Source organism: Nicotiana tomentosiformis, chromosome 8 (genome assembly GCF_000390325.3).
Source record: "Nicotiana tomentosiformis chromosome 8, ASM39032v3, whole genome shotgun sequence".
NCBI lineage: Eukaryota > Viridiplantae > Streptophyta > Magnoliopsida > Solanales > Solanaceae > Nicotiana > Nicotiana tomentosiformis.
This window is the reverse complement of record NC_090819.1, coordinates 35,675,076-35,696,549: the sequence shown is the minus strand read 5'-3', so window position 1 is coordinate 35,696,549 and position 21,474 is coordinate 35,675,076.

Genomic DNA, 21,474 nt, shown 5'->3' with positions numbered 1-21,474 from the left:
ATCCGAGCTCCATAGCTCCCAAAATATATAAATGGCCGAAACCCTCGAAATAGAGTACTTTTTACTTTTGCCCAGACATCCTCTTACGCGAACGCGGTAGAAGCCTCGCGTTTGCGAAGCACAAACCCACACTGCCTCACTTTGCACTATGCGTTCGCGGAAAAACCCTCGCGAACGCGATGAAACACACTACCAGGCTTCTGTGATCGCAAACAACTCACTGCGAACGCGATGAAGAATCCATATAGACTGACCACCTCGCTCAACACTACGTGAATGCATAGCCATGGACGCAGACGCGAAGACTACAATCTTCAATCAAGTGCAAACACGAACTTAGAAGTGCGAACGCGAAGAACAAATAGCTCTATTAACCAAACACCCTTCGCGATCACGGCCATGCTTTCGCGATCGCGAAGAACGTCAGAAGCAACAGGTAACAGCAGAAAAACCAGCAATGCAAAACCATTTGAAATGATCTAAACTACGCCCGAAACTCACCCGAGCCCCTCGGGACCCCGTCCAAATGTACCAACAAGTCCCATAACATAATATGGACCTACTCGAGGCCTCAAATCACACATAACAACATCAAAACAATGAATCACACCTCAACTCGAAATCAAATAACTTTGAAACTTCAAACTTCCACAACTGATGCCGAAACATATCAAATCACGTCCGATTGACCTCAAATTTTGCACACAGGTCACATTCGACATTACGGACCTGCTCCAACTTTCGAATTCCGAATCCGACCCCGATATCAAATAGTTCACTCCCGGTCAAACTTTCCAAAATTTTAACTTTAGCCATTTCGAGTCAAATTCAACCACAGACCTCCATATCACAATCCGAATGCGCTCCTAAGTCCAAAATCATCCAACGGAGCTAACAGAACCATCCAAATTCCAATCCGACGTCAAATGCTAAAAAGTCAAACTTGGTCAACTCTTTCAAATTTAAAGCTCCCTAGTTGAGAATCATTCTTCCAAATCAGTCCCGAATAACCTGAAAATCAAAATCGACGATTAACACAAATCAAAATACATCATACGGAGCTAATTATGCCCGTAAACTACTGAACGAAGTGCAAATGCTCAAAACGACTGGTTGGGTCATTACATCCTCCCCTACTTAAACATACATTTATATTCGAACATGTCCAGAATTGTTCTCAAAGCCATCAAACCGCCGTATAACCTAACCATGCACATACTCGGGGGTGATACCACATCACCCTATCCTATACAGGTCCGATAACACAACATAACTTATATTTCTCAATTCAACCTAGCTCACAAGCCTTAGAATCTAACTTCTAACATCCAGAATTTCTTATAAGATCTGAGTCTCGCAACCTACACCCTGTATAAGTTTGAACAAGTTGTACCAAGCCGCAACCATAACCCAAGATACAATCGCATGACATATCACATAACACAGATACTCGAAGCTATGATTTCTAATCATAGTAGCTGCTCAAAATAACCTAATGCCAGTAATAAACCTCGTATCAAACAAGACTCTATTCTGAAACCTTTGTACACTACCGATGATGAAAGGAACATGCAGAAACTCATAACCATTCATCATATCAACCAGTCATGGAACTCCCTCTCCTTCGACAAGAACTATAACAAATTTCTAAGCCGTATTTTGATATTATCCTTCCAACCATGCTGTAATCTATTCTGATAGTATCCATTCTAGGTCCAATGAACTCATCTTATCCAACACGACCACTCTAATAACATGACACATCAATACAATCTAAAGCCATAACCCGTGCAATCCGTGTACCAATAAGCAACATTCCAAAGATACTCAATCCTAGAAAAAATGACTTAGACGAGAGAATTGTCCCGTAAGCTCAACAAGTACCACCACAATGCAATGCTAAGAACCTATCACACACTTTAGAACCAAAACATACGAATCTAACACAAGGGATCATATCTCAACATAACTCAGCTGCAATGCGTGACCCCATCCAAACACTGGTGCATATGAAATACCTCAGCCACCATGCTCAAAATTAATAACCACGCGAAATTCTACATCAAGTACCCAAAGTACATTATTGTAACCCCGGAGAGCAAATAACACAATACCACAATTTAGAAAGAACATAGCCAACGCGCAAACACTCATGCAATACTCAAATACTCATCTTGCTCAAATTCCTCTATAAAGCCCAAATAGAACAACACCGGGTGTGCTTATAACCAACAAATAACAACCCCTCGTAGCATAGAAGAGTAACTCACAGATCATTCCAGAACACGAATAAGCTCAACAACAACCGAATGGCACATCCCTCAACAAATAGCAGTATGGAACCAACCAATCCGGCTCGGTGTAGAATACACATCCTAATTGGGCCTACCAATGGACCCCCAAATAGACTATGGTCAATCACAAATAGATAAATAACCCTCCGAATGTCCATAATGACTGAATCATAACATATACTATCATTTGGCTAGCTTCGGCCACGACTTCACAGTCCACAACCATGAAACAATCTGCTCCTGAGAACTCCCAGCCTCCAAATCCATAAAACACACGAATCACCATATATGATTCCATCTCCACCGCCCGAATGTCTAACACATCTCTCATACACGATCATCCCAAGAGGAATACTTCTAAAATTCTTCCGTGCTACCTAGAAAAATTTGAATATCAGTAGTCGATCAACCAGGAGAGTGCCGCAGTACCCGTGAAGTAACCATAAATCAAAACACATTACCCCTTCTGAAATGTATACTCTCATCAAGCCATACCGATTAGTAATATCAGTTACCTAGTCATCTAAAACCGTCCATGTTGCTTACGAATCTATGCCCTTCCCTTCCAAACTAACTCGTGTCCTTGCACATGAAAATCTCAATCCCACACAACACCGCATCTACCATGCCATCTTGTGAAGTGTACAAGAATCTGATAATCAACTCTGATTCCCACGCATAATACATACCCGATCAGTCATAAACCTTCCATTTGATCTCATCCCGGAGAAAATCCCAATCCGCAACATATTTCTCACGCCGGTAGGAAATATACTTCTCAAACCGTGGTAAAAACCATTGAGAACTCTTTGAAATCTATTTGTACATAACCAAGCTATCAGAACCGAATCTCTCTAACTCAACCCAGTCACGCAGGTCGCCAACAAACAAGAGCATTTCCACGAAACACCTGTGGAGACTAGCCACATCGCAGGTACCTAAAGAACGATTATATCAATTATTGTGCTGATCCAACCAACTACCACGCTGTTCTATTTTTCCAAGTCCCTTCCAAATTACCTTCAAATTGATACTTCTTCTTGCTGGAACACCACGATCCTTAAACAAAATTCACCACACAAGAGACCCTAGTATAAAATCACAACGCCCTAAGGCCCACAAGCCACTGACTTCCCTCTTAAGCACCCCAACGCACCACAACTGTGACACCCACTCTAAGGAGACCTTATGTGAACCTCAAACTGTTTCTTTCACCTTCTTGATGCTGAAATGCATAATCCACAATGGTATAAAAATGCCACAAGTCTCGATATTATCCAATATAACTCTCAGTTTCTAGCCATATACAAATCTTGAAAATTCCAAATCGCTACATATTAATCTTGAATCCATCAGAACCATTCTCGAGAGTCATCAACTCTACTCAAATCTCAATTAAACCGACCAAACGGACCGAACAAGTTCATAAGTTTTTCAGTATTAGGGTTTAGAGTTCCTTGATTTTCATCTAATTCAGGACCTCATTCTATAAGGTGAGTAATTCTCATATGTCTACTAAGTGTCCCAGTCGCCCCTAAACTTCCTCGAGTCTTATGTTTAAAATTTTCTTTACAAATTTTGCATCTAACTCTATCAGAAGTCTCTATTTCCTCAAAATATTTCCAAACTTTACTTTTCCTTCTCTGATTACTAGTCGGGGCCACATGTGGTCTACTACTAGTACCATGACCACGACCCATGCTACAAACTCCAACACTACTAGGTGTAAATGGTGTCTCATCTTCAATTTCTAATTCATTATCTTCTATACCGAAATCTTCCTGTAATTATTCATAATCTTTATTATTATCAGGTGATGTTTCAGAAATATGTGTAAAGTCATTTAAATTACTACCAGAAGTCGAAGTAGTACCTCCTTTTCTATTTCTCCGATTACCCCGATTAGCAACCTTATTACAAACTCTTTTTGCAGCATTAAACATATTGTGAAAATTTAACTACTAATAAAAATTAAATATGCAAATAAAATACTACTTCCATTCCAATTTATGTGAATCTGTTTCTCTGGGCACGGAGTTTAAGAAACAAAATGAAGACTTTTGGAATTTGTGGTCCTAAACAAGTCAAAAAGGGCCCTAGAGTATTTGTGTGGTTATAAAAGCTTTTCATTAAGGGTAAAATTATAAGTTTAAGCTAAATTATTTCTAAATTTAGAAAGGGATTATTCTTTTTGGAACGGACCAAAAAGAAAATAAGTTCACATAAACTGGAACGGAGTTTGTATTAAATAAGAGATGGAGTATACTTATTAGAACACTCTGACTGAAACTCTTCTCATCTCTCTGAAATCCCTAAAGGGTCAAAACCCTCGTGACTCCTCAATCTCTCAAATTCAACTCCAAAAGAATGACTCTCGCCCTCTGAAATTTTCTCTCAACCTTAAATCTCAGGTTTTGTTCTTTATCATCTTTCAATCTACTTATTTTTCTTTTTTTTTTTTTTATTTTACACTGAAGCTTCAAGTGGTTCTTATTTATTTTGTGAAATTCTCCATTTTGTGGCTTAGGATATCTATAAAGTATTTTCAATTTGATTCGAAATAGGTTTTTAGTTTAACTGTCATCGTTTGCTTCCAATATTGGGTCGACGAATAGAAGCTAGTGTTTTCCTTACTTTTCCAGATCTGGTTCTTCTGTTGTGGTCTTTTGAAGTTTTTTTTAATGTTTGGATTCCACCCTTTTTGTGAACTTATAATGAGTTAAGATTCAAAGCGTTTAGGAGGTAAACTGTATCTGGTAACTCTTGCAAAACTCTATGTTTGTTTGAGCGATACAAGACTGCTTTATGAAATTAGTTCATCTGCTTGTGGCTCCTTCTAGCTATGGCTTGGCTAGGCAGAATGATTCTCTATCAAAAAATATTCATGTACTTAATTCATCCTCAAAAAGAAAAGAAAAATGATACATACCTTTTTGTGGCAGTGGATTGAGAACCTTAGCAGTTTTGTTGTTTTGTACTTAAACTTGTTGTGTGATTTGCATTTTGTTGGTTCAGTGGTTTAAATGGTGACTGCAGCATAATGAGATTGATGTCCTATTCAACACTAGATTTAGCTATTACAAAAATTATGAATTTACGGAAACGTGATGGAGGATTAGATTTGCCAAGAAAATCTGGTGGTCTTCCACACTCCATGACAGGTTCTTTCTCATGGTGTTACAGTTGTTTTCTTGATTCAGGTGTAAAATTATACTGTTTATGGTTATATTTACGTTTTTAAGAGAAGGAAAATGACGACTTTAATTGGGCTGCTGGCATTTGTTTTTCTCTGTTTCTATTCATTACGTATAGCTTCTTATATTAGGAGTATAAAAAGAAAAGATTTGTGAGGGACACAACAAATTTATTTCCACAAGATGCCTGCTCTTGAGTGATAAAAAGCTTTTGAAATATGTACATGTAAGCTTGTTAAATAATTCTCCCATGTATAATCCATTCTCTTTCTTTGCCGTAGCAAATTTCTATTCTTTTTCCAAGCTAGAAGGGAATTGTTAGCGGTCATTAGAACCTTTATATGTTGAAATAAGGAAACTTTTGAAGTTACAAGCATATGACATTGGAACGTTAAACCTTCGAAGCTCAAAACCAGAGACAAAGATTGAGAGGGGCTTGCTTTTCACCTTGTCTTCTTGGGTGCAAAATTTGGTTCAGTTAACAATTGGTTGTTGGAGAATAATTTTGTTAGTGGTGGAATATGGTAAAAATTTTATTTATTGAAATCCTTGAAAGATGATTCTCATATATTGAAACTTTTTGGAGTTCAAATACTCTTTGTTCTATCTCCGGTTATGCATTTTCTAGTTGTTTTGAATATTCACTAAAAGAGTAACTTTTTATCTTGGGTACATAAGATTTTATTCGTTGAAGTTCTTAAGTTTTTACAGCTATTATTTGGGGGGTGGATGACCCACCATGGGGAGTGTAATGACCCAAAAGGTCATCTTATAATTTAAAACTTGAATATGCGCTCTTAAGACTTAAAAATCTCATTTTTACCCTCCTCATTTTTACCCTCCTCGATTTGTGTGCGCAGTCCGAGCAGGTTTTCGGAAAGCTTTTATGTTGAAAATTGATGAAAATGAGAATTTATGCCTTAAATGTTGATTTTAGATGACTTCGGTCAATATTTTTGGTAAACGGGCCCAGATCTGTATTTTGACGGTCCCGGTGGGCCCGTATCGAATTATGGGACCTGAGCGTATGCCCAGAATCACATTCGGAGGTCCCTAACTCAAGTTATGAATTTTTTTAATGAAAATTAAAAGTCTGGAAATTAATTATTTTTAAGAATTGTTTGATGTTTGGCATTGTTAGTGCCGGGTTCGTATCCTGGTTTCGGAGCCCGGTACAGGTTCATTATGATATTTAAGACTTGTCTGTGAAATTTGATGAGAAACGGAGTTGATTTGACATGATTCGGACGTCCAGGTCTAGTTTAGAAGATATGAATTTTAAAGTGTTCTTGAGAATTTCATTTGATTTGGTGCTAAATTCATAGTTCTAGGTGTTATTTTGGCAATTTGATCGTGCGAGCAAGTTCGTATGATATTTTTAGACTTACGTGCATGTTTGGTTTGGAGCCCCGAAGGCTCGGGTGAGTTTCGGATAGGACACGAGATGTTTTGGACTTATGAAATCTGGTTTTTTTCTGCAGAGTGTGGGTTCTGGCATGTCCTTCTTCGCATTCGCGAAGGTCCTCTCGCGAACGCGAAGAGTAAACTGCTGAGGCATGGATTTCTTCTTCGCGAACGCGAAGCGATGGGGGCATTACCCTTCGCGAACGCGACAAGACCATCGCGAACGCGTAGTGTTAGGAACTGGGGAGGGGGAGTCAAGTCAGCCTTTTTTTCATCGCGAATGCGAACAATGACTCGAGAACGCGAAGACCAGGGAAGGGTAGCCTACGCGAACACGAGCACTGTCTCGTGAATGCGAAGTTTTGGCAGCCTATACTCTTCGCGAACGCGACAGTGCTCTCGCGAATGCGATGAACACTATCGCCCAGCACTTAACAAAATCCAAACACGGGATTTTGCCAAAAAATTATTTTTCTCAAAAACCAAACGGTGTGAGGCGATGTTTCAAGTGTCATTCTTTCCCCAAAGTGTTGGTAAGTGATTCTAAACCATTTTCTTTCAATTACCCATTACATTTCTTGAATTATCAACCTAAAATCTAGAGTTTTCATGGTCGAATTAGGGGTTAGGGTAGAAACTAGAGATTTCGGGAATTTGGGGATTTAGACCTCGATTTAAGGTCGAATTACAAAATTAATTAAATATTCGGGCTCGGGGGTGAATGGGTAAATAGATTTTAGTCCGCACCTCGGGTTTTGACCAAGCGGGCCCGGGGTCAATTTTTGACTTTTTAGAGGAAAATTTGGGAAATCTGTAATTATTCATTAAAGTTGATTCCTTTAGCAATGTTTTATATTATTGAGTCATTTTTGAATAGATACGAGTGGTTTGGAGGTGAATTCCAAAGGAAAAGCTGTGATTGAGAATTAAGTGGCCTTCAGAGCGAGGTAAGTGTCGTGTCTAACTTTGGCTTGAGGGAATAGATATTATGTGTTTATTTGCTACGTGTTTGATTATTAAATACGATGTATACGTGAGGTGACGAGCATCTATTCGTCACTGTAGAGTTATAGCATGCGAGTGAAATTCTATTCTTGTCTATTTTGTAGTCTTAAATTCTACTATCCATGCTTAGCGGGTTATTTGAAATGTTGGGTGACTTATATCTAGTTTCACTGAGATTTGGTAACTTTCGAATATTTATTCAAGGTTGAGGTTACATTGTGCTATTGATTATGGGTAAAATACTGGTTTTTTTGTGATACTCCTATCTAACCGTTGTTATTGATTATGTGATTTGTGAGGAGGAGGGTAAAACACGAAGGGTGATGCCGTGCATGCATTATTTATATTGTGAGGTAGAGTGTAAAGCACGAAGGGTGATGCCGTGTATATTATGAGAGGTTTAATGCACGAAGGGTGATGTCGTGCCATTCTATTTATTTATTTGGTGAGGTTGAGAGTAAAAGCACGAAGGGTGATGCCGTGCAGTTTTACTTTCCTATTTTATTTTCTCAATTGGTTTAAGGATTTTTGGTTGAATTCTGTCTTTTCATTATTCTCACTCTTTATATTGTATTCCCTCACTGTATGTCCCCTTCCCATTATTTCTGCGTTATTTCTTTATTTACTATTGTTGCCACTAGCATGATTATACTGTTCATGTTATATGTGGGTGTCTTGTCCTAGCCTCGTCACTACTTCGTCAAGGTTAGACTCGACACTTACCATTATATGGGGTCGGTTATACTGATGCTGCACTCTACACTTTCTGTGCAGATTTTGGTACTGGCTCAGGTTGATCGAGATTTTTCTATTGGTCCGCTGTCCGGAGACTCAAGGTATATCTGTCGGCGTTCACAGACCTTGAAGTCCCTGTCTATCTTTTATGTCGTACTGTTTTCTTTCATTCAAACAGTTGTATTTCTTTCATACTACAACTTGTAGTAAATTCTAGAATGCTCGTGAATTGTAACTCCAAATCCGGGTGGTAGTAATTAATACACTTTTATAATATTTTGCACGTATTATATTTCATCTTAGTTAATTATTGTTATTTACTGAATGAAAATAAGGAATTGATTTAAAGATTCTCTAAAGTTGGCTTGCCTAACAAGTGAAATGTTAGGCTCCATCACGGTCCCGTCGGTGGGAAATTCCGGGTCGTGACAGTTGGTATTAGAGCACAAGGTTGCCTACGTCTCACGATTCATGAGCAAGCTTAGTAGAGTCTGGAGGATCGGTACGGAGACGTCTGTACTTATCTTTCAGAGGCTATGAAGTTTAGGAACAAGTTTCACTTCTATTCTTCTCTGTCGTGCGATTTTGCTTTCTCAATACTGATTGAACTCTTCTCCTCACGCAGATGGCGAGAACACGTACGGCTTCCTCAGCTGAGCAGCAGCCAAAGCCTCTAGTGACAGCTCCTACGCGGGGCAGAGGTCGAGGCCGAGGCCGTGCCAAAGGCCGAGGCAGGGACTGGGCTCAACCTAGAGCCCGAGCAGCAGCCCCAGCAGTGGAGCCTCAGATAGAGATTGACGAGGAGGTTCTAGCCCAGACTGTTCCTGCCGGACCAAATCAGGTTCCGGAGGGGTTCATTGCTACCCCAGTACTTCAGGACGCTTTGGTCCGTTTGGTGGGCCTTATGCAAAGTGTGGCCCAAACTGGCGCATTTCCCATAGCACTAGCAGTCTCTCAGGCTGGAGGAGGAGCCCACACTCCTACCACTCCCGCTCCAGAGCAGATAGCTCCCCAGTATCAGGCTCCAGCAGCTCAGCCAGTCAGATTAGTTCAGCCGGTTATTGCGGCACAGGTTCTGGACCAGCTATGTCTTCTGAGGCTTTATGGAGATTGGACAGGTTTATCAAGCTCTTTCCTGCTCACTTCAGTGGTTCCCTTTCAGAGGATCCCCAGGAGTATCTTGACAGCTGTTACGAGGTTTTACGGAACATGGGTATAGTGGAGACCAATGTGGTCGATTTTGCTGCATTTTAGATGACTGGTTCCGCCAAGAAATGGTGGAAAGATTACTTGTTGACCAGACCAGCTGGGTCGCCTGCTCTTACTTGGAACCAGTTCTCTCAGCTCTTCATAGAAAAGTTTCTGCCTATCACATTGAGAGAGGAGTGTCGCCGTCAGTTCGAGCGTCTCCAGCAGGGCAGTATGACTGTTACTCAGTATGAGACCCGTTTTGTGAATTTGGCCTGTCATGCTATTCTCCTGCTTCCCACCGAGAGAGAGATGGTGAGGAGGTTTATTGATGGACTTGCTCAGCCTATCAGATTGCAGATGGCTAAAGAGACTGGGAGTGAGATTTTTTTTCAGGCGGCTGCTAATGTCGCTAGACGAGTCAAACTGGTTCTTACTCAGGGAGGTTAGGGGTATGACAAGAGACCTCGTCATTCCGGTGAGTTTATCGGTGCCTCACATAGAGGCAAGAGTACTTTTGGTAGAGGCCATCCTCCCAGGACGTTTCATCCAGCACTCCAGGCATCCCACGGTGCCTCAGGTGGTCGTGGCCCTCAGATGCATTATTCCAACCAGCTAGCCTACAATGCACTACCATCTCCTATTAGTGCACCTCCACTCCAGAGTCATCAGCCAAAGTTATGTTATACTTGTGGTGATCCGATGTCGACAGGGTCCGTTTTAGGGTCAGGAGTCACAGCAGCCAAAGTTATGTTATACTTGTGGTGATCCGAGGCACATTGCTAGATTTTGCCCTCGGGCGACGGGCAGCTCACAGCATCAGAGTTCTCGTGCCATGGTTCCGGCACCAGTTTCTGCACCACCTGCCCAGCAAGCCAGAGGCAGGGGTCAGGCAGCCAGAGGTAGGGCCAGACTGTTAGAGGTAGAGGTCAGGCCGGTAGAGGTGGAGACCAGACAATTAAAGGCCGTCCCAGGGACATAGTTCAGGGTGGTGGGGCCCAGCCCCGGTGTTATGCTTTCCCAACCAGACCTGAGGCTAAGTCATCTGACGCTGTTATCACATGTACTGTTTCAGTTTGTACTAGAGATGCTTCAGTTCTATTTGATCCGGGATCTACTTACTCCTATGTGTCATCCTATTTTGCTTCTTATTTGGTTGTGCCCCGTGATTCTTTGAGTGCTCCTGTGTATGTGTCCACACTAGTGGGAGATGCTATTGTTGTAGACCGTGTTATCATTCGTGTGTGGTCACCATTAGGAGTCTTGAGACTCGTGTAGATCTTTTACTTCTTCACATAGTTGATTTTGATGTCACATTGGGTATGGATTGGCTGTCACCTTATCATGCTATATTAGATTGACACGCCAAGACAGTGACCTTAGCCTTGCAGGGGTTGCCTCGATTAGAGTGGAGAGGAAATCTTGGCCATTCTGCCAACATGGTTATCTCTTATGTGAAGACTCGGCATATGGTCGAGAAGGGGTGTCTAGCTTATTTGGCTTATGTCCGCGATTCTAGTACAGAGGTTCCTTCCATAGATTCGGTGCCAGTTGTTCGTGAGTTTCCAGAGGTATTTCCTGCAGACTTGCCGGGGATGCCACCCGACAGGGATATTCATTTCTGCATTGATTTGGCTCCGGGCACTCAGCCTATTTCTATTTTCCCCATATCGCATGGCCCCGCCAGAGTTGAAAGAATTGATGGAGAAGTTACAAGATTTGCTTGATAAGGGCTTCATTAGACCTAGTGTCTCGCCCTAGGGTGCACCTGTGTTGTTTGTGAAAAAGAAAGATGGATCGACGAGGATGTGTAAAGATTATCGACAGTTGAACAGAGCCACCATCAAGAACAAGTATCCATTGCCAAGGATTGATGATTTATTTGATCAGCTTCAGGTGCCAAGGTGTTTTCAAATATTGATTTGAGATCTGGTTACAATCAGTTGAGGATTAGGGCCTCCGATGTTCCTAAGACAGCTTTTCAGACTCGGTATGGGCATTATAAGTTTCTAGTGATGTCATTTGGGCTAGCAAATTCCCCAGCAGCATTCATGGATTTGATGAACCGGGTGTTCAAACCCTACTTGGATTCCTTTGTGATTGTTTTTATTGATGATATCTTGATCTACTCCCACAGTCGAGAGGAGTATGAGCAGCACCTTCGGATCATTCTTCAGACTCTGAAAGACAGCCAGTTATATGCTAAGTTCTCAAAATGCAAGTTTTGGTTGAGTTCAGTTACTTTCTTTGGTCACGTTGTATCAGCAGAGGGTATTCAGCTGGATCTTAAGAAGGTTGAGGCAGTTCAGAACTGGCCCAGACCCACATCAGCTACAAAGATCCGTAGTTTCCTAGGTTTGGCGGGCTATTACCGTCGATTTGTGGAGGGGTTTTCATCCATAGCAGCCCAGTTGACCAAATTGACCCAGAAGTGTGCCCCGTTCAGGTGGTTAGACGAGTATGAAGCGAGCTTTCAGAAGCTCAAGACATCTTTGACTACGGCACCGGTATTGGTGTTACCCATAGGTTCAGGATCTTATACAGTATATTATGATGCATCTCGTATTGGTCTGGGTGCGGTATTGATGCAGTGTGGAAAGGTTATTGCATATGCTTCATGGCAGCTGAAGGTTCATGAGAAGAATTACCATGTTCATGATCTAGAACTGGCAGCCATTGTTCACGCGCTGAAGATTTGGAGGAACTATCTTTACGGCGTGCCATGTGAGGTATTCACTGATCATCGGAGCTTGCAGTATTTGTTCAAGCAGAAGGAACTCAATTTGAGGCAGAGAAGATGGTTGGAGCTATTGAAAGACTATGATATCACCATATTCTATCATCCCGGAAAGGCCAATGTGGTGGCCGATGCTTTGAGTAGAAAGTCAGTCAGTATGGGTAGCCTTGCATATATTCTAGTTTGTGAGAGTCCATTTGCATTGGATGTTCATGCCTTGGCCAACCAGTTCATGAGGTTAAATGTTTCTGACCCAGCCATGTTCTAGCTTGTACAGTTGCTCGGTGTTCTTTGTTTGAGCGCATCAGAGATCGGCATGATGACGATCCTCATTTTCTTGTCCTTAGAGACACAGTGCGGAACCGTGGTGCCAAGCAGGTTACTATTGGAGATGACAGAGTTTTGAGGATGCAGGGTCGTATTTGTGTGCCTAATGTGGATGGACTTCGTGAGTTGATCCTTGAGGAGTCCCACAGTTCCCGATATTTTATTCATCCGGGTACCGCCAAGATGTATCAGGACTTGAGGCAGCATTATTGGTGGAGGCGAATGAAGAAGGACATAGTTGCCTATGTAGCTCGGTGCCTAAATTGTCAACAGGTAAAGTGTGAGCATCATAGACCTGGTGGTTTACTTCAGAGGTTTAGATATTCCTGAGTGGAAGTGGGAGCGTATCACTATAGATTTTGTTGTTGGACACCCACGGACTCAGAGAAAGTTCGATGCAGTTTGGGTTATTGTGGACAGGCTCACTAAGTCAGCGCATTTCATTCCTGTGGCAGTTACCTATTCCTCGGAGCGGTTGGTAGAGATTTACATTCGTGAGATCGTCCGTCTTCACGGTGTGCCCGTGTCTATCATTTCTGATCTAGGTACGCAGTTTACCTCGTATTTTTGGAGGGCAGTATAGCGTGAGTTGGGTACGTGGGTTGAGTTGGGTACAACATTCTATCCTCAGACGGACGGGCAGTCCGAGCGTACAATTCAGATCATGGAGGATATGCTCCGCGCTTGTGTCATAGACTTTGGAGGTTCTTGGGACCAGTTCTTGCCCTTTACAGAGTTCGCCTACAACAACAACTACCAGTCTAGCATTCAGATGGCTCCCTATGAGGCATTATATGGTAGGCGGTGTCGGTCGCCAGTTGGGTGGTTTGAGCCGGGAGAGGCTCGGTTGTTGGGCCCAGACATAGTACAGGATGCCTTGGATAAGGTCAAGATTATTCAGGATCGACTTCGCACAACTCAGTCCAGGCAGAAGAGTTATGCCGACCGTAGAGTTCGTGATGTTGCATTCATGGTCGGAGAGAGAGTGTTACTCCCTATGAGGTTCGGAAAGAAGGGCAAGTTGAGCCCTAGGTATATCAGACCTTTTGAGTTTCTGGAGAGAGTGGGAGAGGTGGATTACAGGCTTGTGTTACCACCTAGTTTAGCAGTTCATCCGGTATTCCATGTGTCCATGCTTCGAAAGTATCACGGCGATCCATCCCATGTGTTAGATTTCAGCTTTGTCCAGTTACGAGGAGGAGCCGGTGGCAATTCTAGCCCGGCAAGGTCGCCAGTTGAGATCAAAGAGTTACCCTTCAGTTCGAGTGCAGTGGAGAGGTCAGCCTATTGAGGTAGCTACTTGGGAGTCCGAGTCCCATATGCGGAGTAGATATCCCCACCTTTTCACCAACCCAAGTACTTTTCTATGTCCGTTCGAGGACGAACGGTTGTTTTAGAGGTGGAGAATGTGATGACGCAAAAAGTCATCTTATATTTTAGAACTCGAATCTGCGCTGTTAAGCATTAAAAATCTTATTTTTACCCTCCTCGATTTGCGTGCACAGTCCGGGCAGGTTTCCGGAAAGCTTTTATGTTAAAAATTGATGAAAATGAGAATTTATGCCATAAAAGTTGATTTTAGTTGACTTCGGTCAATATTTTTGGTAAACGAGCCCGGATTCATGTTTTGATGGTCCCTGTGGGTCCGTATCGAATTATGGGACCTGGGCGTATGCCTGGAATCGAATTCGGAGGTCCGTAGCTCAAGTTATGAATTTTTGATGAAAATTAAAAGTCTGAAAATTAATTATTTTTAAGAATTGATTGATTTTTGGCATTGTTAGTGTCGGGTCCATATTCTGGTTCCGGAGCCCGGTACAAGTTCATTATGATATTTAAGATTTGTCTGTGAAATTTGGTGAGAAACGGAGTTGATTTGACGTGATTCGAACGTCCAGTTGAGAAGATATGAATTTTAAAGTGTTCTTGAGAATTTCATTTGATTAGGTGCTAAATTCGTAATTATAGGTGTTATTTTGGCGATTTGATCGCGCGAGCAAGTTCGTATGATATTTTTAGACTTGCGTGCATATTTGGTTTGGAGCCTGAAAGCTCGGGTGAGTTTCGGATAGGCCACGGGATGTTTTGGACTTTGGAAATCTGGTTTTTTCTGCAGAGTCTGGGTTCTGGCATGTCCTTCTTCGCGTTCGTGAAGGTCCTCTTGTGAACGCGAAAAGTAAACTAATGAGGCAAGGATTTCTTCTTCGCGAACGCAAAGGCTTGGTCGCGAACGCGAAGTGATGGGGGCGTTACCCTTCGCGAACGCGACTAGACCATCGCGAACGCGTAGTGTTAGGCACTGGGGAGGGGGAGTCAGCCTTTTCTTCCTCGCGAATGCGAATAATGACTCGCGAACGCGAAGACCAGGGAAGGGTAGCCTACGCAAACGCGAGCACTGTCTCGCGAACACGAAGGCTTGGCAGCCTAAACTCTTCGCGAACGCGACAGTGCTCTCACGAATGCGATGAACACTATCGCCCAGCACTTAACAGAATCCAAACACGGGATTTGGCCAAAAATTCATTTTTATCAAAAACCAAACGGTTTGAGGCGATGTTTCAAGTGTCATTCCTTCCCAAAGTGTTGGTAAGTGATTCTAAACCATTTTCTTTCAATTACCCATTACATTTCTTGAATTATCAACCTAAAATCTAGAGTTTTCATGGTAGAATTAGGGGTTAGGGTAGAATCTAGGAATTTCAGGAATTTGGGGATTTAGATCTCGATTTGAGGTCGGATTCCAAAACCAATTACATATTCGGGCTCGGGGATGAATGGGTAAATGGATTTTAGTCCGAACCTTGGGTTTTGACCAAGCGGGCCCGAGGTCAATTTTTGACTTTTTGGAGGAAAATTTGGGAAATCTGTAATTATTCATTAAAGTTGATTCCTTTTGCAATGTTTGATATTATTGAGTCATTTTTGAATAGATACGAGTGGTTTGGAGGTGAATTCCAAAGGAAAAGTTGTGATTGAGAATTATGTGGCCTTCAGAGCGAGGTAAGTGTCGTGTCTAACTTTGGCTTGAGGGAATAGGTATTATGTGTTTATTTGCTACGTGTTTGGTTATTGAATACGATGTATATGTGAGGTGACGAGCATCTATTCGTCATTGTAGAGTCATAGCATGCGAGTGAAATTCTATTCTTGTCTATTTTGTAGTCTTAAAATTCTACTATCCATGCTTAGCGGGTTATTTGAAATGTTGGGTGACTTATATCTAGTTTCACTGAGATTTGGTAACTTTCGAATATTTATTCAAGGTTGAGGTTACATTGTGCTATTGATTATGGGTAAAATACTGGTTTCTTTGTAATACTCCTATCTATCCGTTATTATTGATTATGTGATTTGTGATTAGGAGTGTAAAGCACGAAGGGTGACACCGTGCATGCATTATTTATATTGTGAGGTAGAGTGTAAAGCACGAAGGGTGATGTCGTGTATATTATGAGAGGTTTAATGCACGAAGGGTGATGCCGTGCCATTCTATTTATTTATTTAGCGAGGTTGAGAGTAAAAGCACGAAGGGTGATGCCGTGCCGTTCTATTTATTTATTTGGTGAGGTTGAGAGTAAAAGCACGAAGGGTGATGCCGTGCAATTTTACTTTCCTGTTTTATTTGCTCAATTTGTTTAAGGATTTTTGGTTGAATTCTGTCTTTTCATTATTCTCACTCTTTATATTGTATTCCCCCACTGTATGTCCCCTTCCTATTATTTTTGCGTTATTTCTTTATTTACTATTGTTGCCACTAGCATGATTATACTGTTCATGTTATATGTGGGTGTCTTGTCCTAGCCTCGTCACTACTTCGCCGAGGTTAGGCTCGACACTTACCATTACATGGAGTCAGTTGTACTGATGCTACACTCTACACTTTCTGTGCAGATTTTGGTACTGACTCAAGTTGATCGAGATTTTTCTATTGGTCCGCTGTCCGGAGACTCAAGGTATATCTGTCGGCGTTCACAGACCTTGAAGTCCCCGTCTATCTTTTATGTCCTACTGTTTTCTTTCATTCAAACAGTTGTATTTCTTTCAGACTATTACTTGTAGTAAATTCTCGAATGCTCGTGAATTGTGACTCCAAATCCGAGTGGTAGTAATTAATACAGTTTTATAATATTCCGCACGTATTATATTTCATCTTAGTTAATTATTGTTATTTACTGAATGAAAATAAGGAATTGGTTTAAAGATTCTCTAGTGTTGGCTTGCCTAGCAAGTGAAATGTTTGGCGCCATCACGGTCCCGTCGGTGAAAAATTTCGCGTCGTGACGGAGAGGAACAACAAGACTATTTTCTAGATAACTAATAAGATTATTTAGTCGAAAGTGCTGCTTGATTGAAACACATGCATCGAGATCATGCAAGTCCTATTGATTCTAACTCAAGTATGAATTCCATTATCGTTTTTCTTGAATCATTATTGGTGTAGTTTGAGTAATTGTTTTTCGGACTTGTTTGCATGTTTTGGGTAGTACTAAGCTGTGATATGGAGTGAAGTAATGTCATCATCTTGCAAAAGTTTTGGAAAACTATTGTCAGATTGTCAGACTGATTGCTTCATAACCCATGTACGATGGTGCTTTGTGATTTATAATTTGGTTGTTTTATATGTTCTATCAATCTTGGTATTTAGATGATACTGTAAAAATGAATCAAGTAAAAATAAAAAGTGAATCCTCGTGATTTAAATGCATGAGTTATTTATATTTGAAGTTAATGAACTTTTATGAACCTGGAATATCCAAATTTAGATTACTTATTCATTCTCTTGGGTTCCATATTTGTTTATAACAATTTACACTGATGAGATAAACTGCATTCTAATGAAGACCAATACATACCAATCAAATGCTAACAATGAACAAATACAGCAAAATAATCTTATATCCACTCCACTGATAGCTCAAGTATTAGGGATAGTCGGCCATAATTTTCCATAGTATGTATGACCAATGCATTGATGAGCATAAAGCTGAAACCTTTGAAGCAAATTATTCAATTGAGTTTATTCATTTTCTATTAAACTCAAGCTTTCCTAACTAATATTGGAACCTTCTACCATATATCACTAGAAAGGATGTTGAAAGAAGACGGTATAGTTTATCTCTACCAATCGTATTTTAAACTTTAACTTTGTTCCTTAGGCTAAGTGTCACTTGGATCTTGGAGTGTAATATTGATTAATAAATTCCATATGTTTGTCTCTCTTCTAAGCAAGATTGCCATTTTTTCTGTGTGTTCTTGCCATGGAGATCATTTGAATATTTTGAGATCCATTGCCTCGTTGTCATTGATGAACTAAATCTCATTTGCTCGCTTTTTCTACTAGTTTCTTCTTTTTTGAGTATGGTTGTTTCCTTTTCTTCTTTTACTTTTCTAGTTTCTTATTAACTAAGCTTTGCTATATTGTTGTTGGCTTCAGAACATGCTGTTCAGTGTAGCAACAATGATGGCCTCACTATTTAATTAACTTTTATAGTTGATCTTTGATGTTTTCCTTACTGGATATTCTTTTATTAATTTTTACAGATTTTGAAGACTCACATACAAGTGCAGATGCTTGGTTGAAGACTTCATACAAGTTAACAAGTTGATTGTCATTTTGGTAGGACTGTTAGGCAAAAGGTTACCTTATTTTCGAAGGATTTAGTTTTTGCTAAGCAACGCTTTAAATTTTTTTTTTTTACTATGGATATTAATTTTTCTTTTTTTCTCAAGGGGTAGCGTAAGCAATATAGTGACTGATACCATGTTTGTACAATGATACTAATGAGATGTTAATACAACACTTGTAATTAATTATATATATGAAATTCTGATATTTCCTGAATTTTGCTGATACTCGATTGATTTTCTATATTATAATTTTTTAATATTTAATATAAGATGACCAAAAAATCATATATTTATTGTGTTATGTATATCACTTTTAGGACAAGATATTTAGTCCCTATTGACATTTAGGGACCAACTGATACCTTGTGTTTAAGCTGTTTAGGGACCAGAAATATGGTCTCTAGAATGTGTTTCTAGAGACCAGAAGGCTGCCGATCATTAAAACATTTTGGGACCAGTGGATGAACCTCGTCCTTATTGACCTTTAGCGGCGGAGGCAATAACGATGAGTCACGACCAGATTTCTCCGGTCGCAAATGACATTTAGAGACCAGGAACATACTTTTAAGGACCAGATTTCTCTTCGTTAATGGTCTTTTTTCTTCTAGTCCTAGAAAGGTTGAGCCTGAACTATCCCGGAAAAATACCCGAAGAAACGAGCAAATCACCGAAATGCCAGGGTGAAGCTTAGACCGGTGTCAGCCCCGAAGTAATGAAAATACTCGAAGCGTTAACGAAACGGGTGAAGTCAAGTGAAAAGAAAATTGACGCAAACGACAAGAAGGTAGAGACATATAATTTCCATGTCGATCAAATCCCGGGAGCGCCTCCGATATTGAAAGGTCTGGACTCCAAGAAATTTCTCCAAAAGCCTTTTCCTCCGAGTGTGGCACCGAAGCCAATCTCTGAAGAAGTTTCGTATGCCCGATATTCCAAAATATAACGGAACCATGGACCCAAATGAGAATGTGACCTCCTATACATGCGCCTTCAAATGTAACGACTTGGAGGACGACGAAATCGAGTCAGTGTTATCAAAAACGTTTGGGGAAACTCTGTCAAAAGGAGCAATGATATGGTACCACAACTTGCCCCCAAATTTCATTGATTCATTCGCTGCTTGTGGATGCTTTTGTAAAGGTTCATGCCGGGCCCATCGAAGTCGAGACCAGAAAATCGGATCTTTTCAAGGTTAAGCAAAGGGACAACGAAATGCTCAGGGAGTTCGTGTCAAGATTTCAAATGGAACGGATGGACTTACCTCTAGTTGCAGACGATTGGGCCGTTCAGGCATTCACTCAGGGACTTAACCCTCGAAGCTCCTTGGCTTCGCAGCAGCTGAAATAAAACTTGGTAGAATACCCGGTAGTAACTTGGGCCGACGTCCACAACAGATACCAGTCGAAAATCAGAGTCGAGGACGACTAACGTGGAGCCCCTACTGGGTCCGTTTATCCCGTTAGAAACCACGATAGGTCTAAGAGAGTCATCGATCATGAATTAAGACCGATCCGACATCGGTATCAATCATACAGTGGAGATCAAAGGGTAAATGGGTCCGGGCGTCACCTCATGAAGAATGAAAAGAATGGGTTCGACAGGCCGCTCGGGGCCAGCGAGGCACCAAGATTATCAGAATATAACTTCAATGTTGATGCTGCCGACATCGTATCAGCCATCGAGTGCAACAAGGAAAACAAGTGGCCTTGACCATTGCAATCTGATCCTACCTAGAGAGATCCCAACTTGATGTGTAAGTATCATGGAACGCATGGCCATAGGACCGAGGATTGTCGGCAATTGAGAGAAGAAGTTGCCTGGTTATTTAATAACGGACACATACGAGAATTTCTGAGTGATCGAGCCAAAAACCACTTTAGAAATAGGGACGCCAACAAATAGACTGAACAAGAGGAACCCCAACACGTCATCAACATGATAATTGGAAGGGTCGATGTCCCTCAAGGGCCAATGATAAAATGCACTAAAGTGTCGATCCAAGGGAGAAACGCACCGATATTATATTCCGGAAGGAACCAATTTTTCAGCGTTGAGGATGTGGAGTGCATCGTATAATCTCATAATGATGTACTGGTAATTATCGTACTTATCAATAAATCTCAAGTTAAACGTGTGTTGATTAATCCAGGTAGCTCGGCCAACATCATCAGATCGAGGGTCGTAGAGTAGTTGGGGTTACAAGATCAAATAGTGCCAGCGGTGCGGGTGTTGAACGGGTTTAACATGGCATGTGAAACCACTAAAGGGGAGATCACCCTACCCGTGAACATCGACGGGACCATCCAGGAAACAAAGTTCTATATGATCGAAGGGGACATGAGATATAACGCTCTATTCGAAAGACCATGGGTTCACAACATGAGGGCAGTACCTTCGACCTTACACTAGGCGTTAACCCCCGAGCTCAGGAAAGAACTCATCTTAAAACTAACATATCTTGTTTCGCATGGTCCCATCATGATATTACAGGGATCCCGCCAGAGATAACAACTCATAAGTTGAGTTTGGACCCAAAGTTCCACCCAGTTAAGCAGAAGAGAGACCTCAATCCGAGGTCAAGCATACATTCATCAAGGACGAGGTATCTAAACTCCTTAAATAGGGTCCATCCGGGAAGTTAAGTATCCAGACTTGTTAGTTAATGTAGTGGTAGTACCTAAAAAGGAAATAAACTAAGATTGTGTGTAGATTACAAAGACTTAAACAAGGCATGCCCTAAGGATTCTTTTTCTCTGCCTAACATCGAGCGGATAATCGACGCGACGACCGGGCACGAGATACTCATCTTTCTCGATGCCTATTCTAGGTACAATCAAATTCGGATGGACTCGGGCGACTAAGAAATGACTTCCTTTATCATTAAATTCGGCACCTATTGTTATAATGTAATGCCATTCGGATTAAAGAACGCCGGTGCCATCTATCAACGCCTAGTAAACCG